At 38.3% G+C, this 6,435-nt stretch overlaps 1 non-coding gene across 1 annotated transcript; it reads left to right on the top strand.

Moving 5' to 3' along the window:
- The first annotated feature begins 4,262 nt into the window (after window positions 1–4,262).
- Window positions 4,263–4,367, top strand: LOC121030114 (U6 spliceosomal RNA). The gene has a single exon (XR_005790063.1). It is a non-coding gene; the product is annotated as a U6 spliceosomal RNA (small nuclear RNA).
- The last annotated feature ends 2,068 nt before the right edge of the window (window positions 4,368–6,435 follow it).

Genomic DNA, 6,435 nt, shown 5'->3' with positions numbered 1-6,435 from the left:
TATATCTGTATTGATTAAATCCCTGGCCATTACTTCTTCCTGTTCTTTCTTTTGGAGTGAATTCCTCCACTTGTCATTTTGTCAAGGACACTCTTTTTGTTTTATTTTGTTTTGTTTGTGGTTGCTCCTGAGAATGATAGCTATATTAAAAAGAGGTCAAAAAAAAAAAAAAAAAAAAAAAAAAGGAAAGGGAAGCTAAATCCTAGGTCTGTTTTGGTCTGCTTGTTAAAAGAGGATAGATCCAAAAAATTGTAAAAAGTAAAGAATAAAATAAAATAAAATTTAAAAGTTGCTTTTTCTGTATCCCATAAAAAAAATACAAAAACAAAGGAAGCTAGATCCTGTTACCCCTAGAGCTGAAGATTTTCAGCACCTATGATCCTTCAACTTGGGGCGTATGAAAGGTTTGTGCTGTCTTTGGTGGAGTGGGGCCTCCTGAGCTGATTCTCAAAGGATTTGACCTAGTAGAGATGCACCTGCAGGGCACAGGTGTAAGCAGCTCTAGCTCCACTTGGCATTGCTGTTTTGCTTACAGAAGTTGGTCAGTGTTGTGGAGGGAAATGGCTTGGCTGTCTCTCATATCTGTCTTGGGAGTGAGGACTGTGTGCCTGCCACTCCTCAGGAAGCCCTCACAGAAGAGCAAACAATCACCCCCCTTTGTAGCTGGCTTCCACAAGATCTGCCTTCACCTTGCCTGCCTCTGAGCTCTCTGCCTGCCAGATGGCACAGCACCCCTGTATTTTATCTCAGGTGCAGCTGGGTTTCAAAACTCCAAACTTCGGAGACCCCCGTGGCATGGACCCACTCTGGTCCTGTGGAGGAGGGTCTTGCTGCACAAACAGTGTTTGTTTTTCCCAGAAAATGGTCATAAGACCAAGCAGCAGCTTTGATTTTATGACAAAGTGCAAAAGAAAGTTGGCACCAAGGCTTACTGCTTTGAGCCAGCATCCCTGTTCCTATGCTAGTGAACAAGGCAGCTCAATGGTGTCCACTGGGTCTTTTGTCCCTGAAGAGGCTGTGCCATCACTCCCAAATGCATTCCAAGAAGAGGAACTGTTTGTCCACCTGTGACCCACGGGATCCTCAGACCATGCTGCCTGCTCCAGGGTCTCTGCCTTTCTTCCCCACCAGAGCATCACGAATCCTGCCAGGTATGACATTGGTGATGGTGCAGAACTCTACAACTTCAGACTTTGAGTTCGGTTGCTTATAAAAACTTGCAATGGTCACCCCCTCTCCTTTTCCCAGTCAATGGTTTTGGGGAAGTTTTTCTTGTACAATTCCCTGTGCATATTTTCACTCTTATTCTCTCTCTTGCTCCTTTCTCCGTGACCAGGGCTCCCTCCCCTCTGCAGCACCTGCAGCTCTTTTCTCCCCCACATCCACTCTCCGCAGCACCTGCTTTCCATGAAGTGGTCATTTTTCTACTGTGGACATGCTGTTTGTTCTCTCAGTTCTCAGATTGATTTCTTGTGTTTGAGGGACAAGGCAAGCTTAGGGTCCCCTATTTCTATGCCATCGTAAATCCTCTAAAAATTTTATTTTTAGTTCTAGTTTAAATTTAGTCACATGTATTTAGTGACTACTGTACTAGACAGTACAGATCTAAAGGATGCAGAAGTGAGATCTCTGTTATATTTCCATTTAATCTCCTCCAGAAAACTGTTCCTGATGTCTCTAGTCAGAAGTAATTTTGTTCCTATCTGTCTGTTTCCTATTCCTGCTGTAACAACTTACCCCCAAACTTAGTGACTTAAAAACATAAAGTGGCTTAAAGGAACATAAATCAAGTTCTGAAGGTCTCAAGTTTCTGGAGGTCAGGACTCTAAAATGGGTATTATGAGGCTAAAACCAAAGCATTAGAAGGATTGTGCTTTATGAATCAATCTGTTTCCTTACCTTTGCCAGCTTCCAGAAGTCACCTGCATTCCTTGACTTATGGGTCCTTCCATCTTCAAAGCCAACAGCATAGCATCTTCAAATCTCTGACATTCCTGTATTCCTCTCACTTATAATGACCTTGTTTATTACAGTGTGTTAATCTGGATAATCCAGATAATCTCCTCATCTCAAAATCCTTAATTTAATGTCACCTTCAGAGTATATTTTATTATGTAAGGTAACATATTCACAGGTTTGGGGGATTAAGATGTAAGCATTCTGAAGGAGCCATTATTCAGCCCACCGTAGTATTGTTCTTACTCTGCTTTGTCTTATAGTTTCCCATGTTCTTTTCTGAGTCTTTTTCTATGAGCAGCAAATGAGCCTTAGTATAATTCCTAGGTTAAAACCATGGCCTGCACACTATAGGTGCTCAAAATATATTTGTTGGAATGAGTTGGTTAAGGTTAAAAAAAGAAGAGAGAGTATTTGATAGATGCTGACTGAGTGAATAAAGCATCAAGGGGAGTCCTGATGCAGCAAATTAATTTTGAGCATCTGCGTGGATTAAATATTCACCAATCAGTCAACCCATGGAACAGATTTGGGGGCAGTGCTTATCAGTTGCCAATCAAATACAGACTGAATAATTGTACCCTGGTCTGTTCACTTTTGCTTAGTGTGTTTTGAGCTAATAAGAAAGCAATGGGAAGCCAAACCTGTTTGCGTAATTCTCTAGGAAATAAAAAGAAAAAAAGGTAGAATGATAATTATTAGCTTATGTTTGATGAATATCCTCCAAAACGTCGCCAGCACATTTTAAGATTAATACATTATTTGATAAAGGAAGCTAGTGTATAAAAATCTATGATTACTTTATTAAACATTTATATTTAATGAGTGAATAATTTACTGTAGTATGGTTTTTTTAAAAAGATATTTCAGGATAAAAAATGCCTAGTTTAATTATTTATAAATTAAGCATTTAGTGTAACAGACTAATATTTTTTCTACAAAAATTTAAACGTACACAAAAGTTGAAAGGATCATATAACAGACCCCATGTACCCATCACCCATGTTAAACAACTATCATCCCATGACATATAGTATTGTTTAATCTGTACTCTATTCCCCGCTCCCTATCCCCACCTTCACCCCCAACCCTGATTATTTTCAAGCAATTCCAGAACCATATCATTTTATTCATTAATTTAATCATTTATAAACACATTTGGGCAGATTTGTTCATGAATTTCCTCATATTCATGTCGGCTTCCTGCACACTTTGGCGGCTCCATAATCTTTCTGATATTTACTATCTTTTCTTTACCTTATGTGGAATTTTGTTCTGAAGGACAAAATATAACAACTAAATATGGAAAATGCTAAGCTGGCCAGATTTGTTTAATTTTCCTATTACTTTGATTCATATTTTAGAAAATAGCTTACAATGTGGAAATATATATGAGAATGCAAGTAAAATTAAAACAATATTTGGATTTTTTGGGAGTAGAGAAAGGGGATCTCTTAACCACAGGGCAAATATGACTTAATATGAGTGGAAACCTCCAAACTCTACTCTTATTATTTAAGGAACATATTAAATAATGTTAAGGTAAGACATATATTACTCAGTTTAAGAGGAGCTTAGAGAAAGTTCAGGATTAGGGGACATTCTGAGGGAAAATTTTTCATAGGCATAATTAAGTGAAGCCTACACTAGAACTGAGATAAAAGATGTTGTTGAAGATGAAAGTCTAATCAGAAAACATTAAGCCATATAAAATATGGTTTCATAAAATATGAAAATATGAAATGTTTCTTTGGGAACTAAAATACTATCTTCTCATATTTGTCTATATACAGTGATTATAAGTGATATTCCTCAACGTATTAAATGTATTAACAAAAGTATGCATTATCAGATTTGGCTGGGCTGGAGGAGGATGATAATTTTATTATTTTAAAATTATATGTCATTAACACGTATGATATATCTTTATGCATTTCTATCTTTCTGTATTTCTTTCTGTTCCCCCCCCCCCGGGGTTTTTTGGTCTTTACCAGGAACCATTCAGTGTATCTGAGTCACAGTATTTTATCTATGAATATACAAGTTAAATATTTGGAGGAATAAACAAAATCAATTTCTAATTTTCCAAATCCAAATTTAGTATTCTAAAATTTGTCGAGCTGAAATTCCCTGTTGTGCCACTGTTCTAAAGAAGAAAGTTTCTGTGGGCCCATTCCTTTTGTGGACTCAAAGATTTTTAGCTGAACAGAATCTATGAAATGATTGAATTCAGCTCCATATTTGGAGCTGGAGGTCTGTGGATCAAATGAATTGCTAAAGGTAACACAGCTAAAAGTGCCAGTTCAGTGCTCACTTAGCAGTACAAATACTAAAATTGGAACTGTAAAGAGAAGATTAGCATGGTCCTGCATGAGGATAACCTACAGATTTGTGAAGCATTCCGTCAAGAAAAAAAACAAGTGTCAGGTCAGAGAAATGTAAGCAACTTTCTTGCCTTCCACATTGATGATCCCCTCCCAGATATTACAAAATATGAAGTTTTTAAATTTTTTATTTTTGTTTTATTTAAAAATTCTCTTTTAAGTTTATTTATTTTTGAGAGAGAGACAGAGAGTGTGTGTGCACGTGAGTTGGGTAGGGGCACAGAGAGAGAATCCCAAGCAGGCTTTGCACTGTCAGCACAGAACCTGATGAGGGGCTCACAATCTATGAGATCATGACCTGAGCTAAAGTCAAGAGTTGGCCACTTAACCAACTGAGTCACCCGGGTGCTCCAAAGATGATGTTATTTTTATCTCCAATGGCACATGAATAAAGCTATTTTATTCTTTTACTTATGACGGTATAGAAATCTGTACTTTAATAATATGGCCTTGAATGCAAGTTGTTTCAAATAGTTATGTGATTTTAAGGTTTCTTCAAGCTCTATGATGATGAATTTCTTTTAAAAAATTTTTATTTTGGGGGGCACCTGGGTGACTCAGTTGGTTAAGTATCCGACTTCAGCTCAGGTCATGATCTCACAGTTCATGGGTTCTAGCCCTGTGTTGGGCTTTGTGCGACAGCTCGGAGACTAGAGCCTGCTTCAGATTTTGTGTCTCTCTCTCTCTCTCTCTGCCCCTTCTCAGCTTGTGCTATCTCTCTCTCTCTCTCTCTCTCTCTCTCTCTCTCTCTCTCTCTCTCAAAAATAAATAAATAAAAATTTTAAATTTTAAATTTATATTTATTTTATTTTTGAGAGAGAGAGAGAGAGAGAGAGAGAGAGAGAGAGAGAGAACACAAGTGGGGGAGAGGGGTAGAGGTAGAGAGAGGGAATCGTAAGCCCTGAGCATGGAGCCTAACATGGGGCTTGATCCCACTTCCCTGGGATCATGACCTGAACCGAAATCAAGAGTCGGACACTCAACCGACTGAGCCACCCAAATGCCCCAAAGGTAATGAATTTCTAAGAAGAGGTTCTGGTTTGCATTTTTAAAATTGAATACTATGTTTTTGCATAAACTAATGCTGTAAAACTATAAATGCTATAAAACTATAGTGCCAAATATTTCCGAAAGAGCAAATGTAAATGCAAAGACGAAAGGGTTAGTTGTCTGCTTCTGGTCTCTGTGTTTGATGTCCGTGAAGTGATGGTATGTTGATACCTGTGCTGTAGCAAAAGAGTTCTAATAACAGCAACCTCCCCACATCCCCAACTTCTTCTCTAAAGACTTCCTTTACCTCCTTTCCTTAATTAAAACTTGGTTCACACTCAGATATCACCTCACGCCAGTCAGAGTGGCCAAAATGAACAAATCAGGAGACTATAGATGCTGGTGAGGATGTGGAGAAACAGGAACCCTCTTGCGCTGTTGGTGGGAATGCAAATTGGTGCAGCCACTCTGGAAAACAGTGTGGAGGTTCCTCAAAAAATTAAAGATAGACCTACCCTATGACCCAGCAATAGCACTGCTAGGAATTTACCCAAGGGATACAGGAGTACTGATGCATAGGGGCACTTGTACCCCAATGTTTATAGCAGCACTCTCAACAATAGCCAAATTATGGAAAGAGCCTAAATGTCCATCAACTGATGAATGAATAAAGCAATTGTGGTTTATATACACAATGGAGTACTACGTGGCAATGAGAAAGAATGAAATATGGCCCTTTGTAGCAACATGGATGGAACTGCTAAGTGAAATAAGTCAGGCAGAGAAAGACAGATACCATATGGTTTCACTCTTATGTGGATTCTGAGAAACTTAACAGAAACCCATGGGGGAGGGGAAGGAAAAAAAAAGAGGTTAGAGTGGAAGAGAGCCAAAGCATAAGAGACTCTTAAAAACTGAGAATAAACTGAGGGTTGATCGGGGGTGGGAGGGAGGGAAGGGTGGGTGATGGGTATTTAGGAGGGCACCTTTTGGGATGAGCACTGGGTGTTGTATGGAAACCAATTCGACAATAAACTTCATATATTGAAAAAAAATAAAAAATAAAATAAAATAAAATAAAATAAAATAAAATAAAATAAAATAA

Source organism: Herpailurus yagouaroundi, unplaced genomic scaffold (genome assembly GCF_014898765.1).
Source record: "Herpailurus yagouaroundi ecotype Mexico unplaced genomic scaffold, PumYag 139, whole genome shotgun sequence".
Taxonomy (NCBI): Eukaryota; Metazoa; Chordata; class Mammalia; order Carnivora; family Felidae; genus Herpailurus; species Herpailurus yagouaroundi.
The sequence above is the reverse complement of the archived record's forward strand: the minus strand, read 5'-3'. Positions and strand labels throughout refer to the sequence as shown.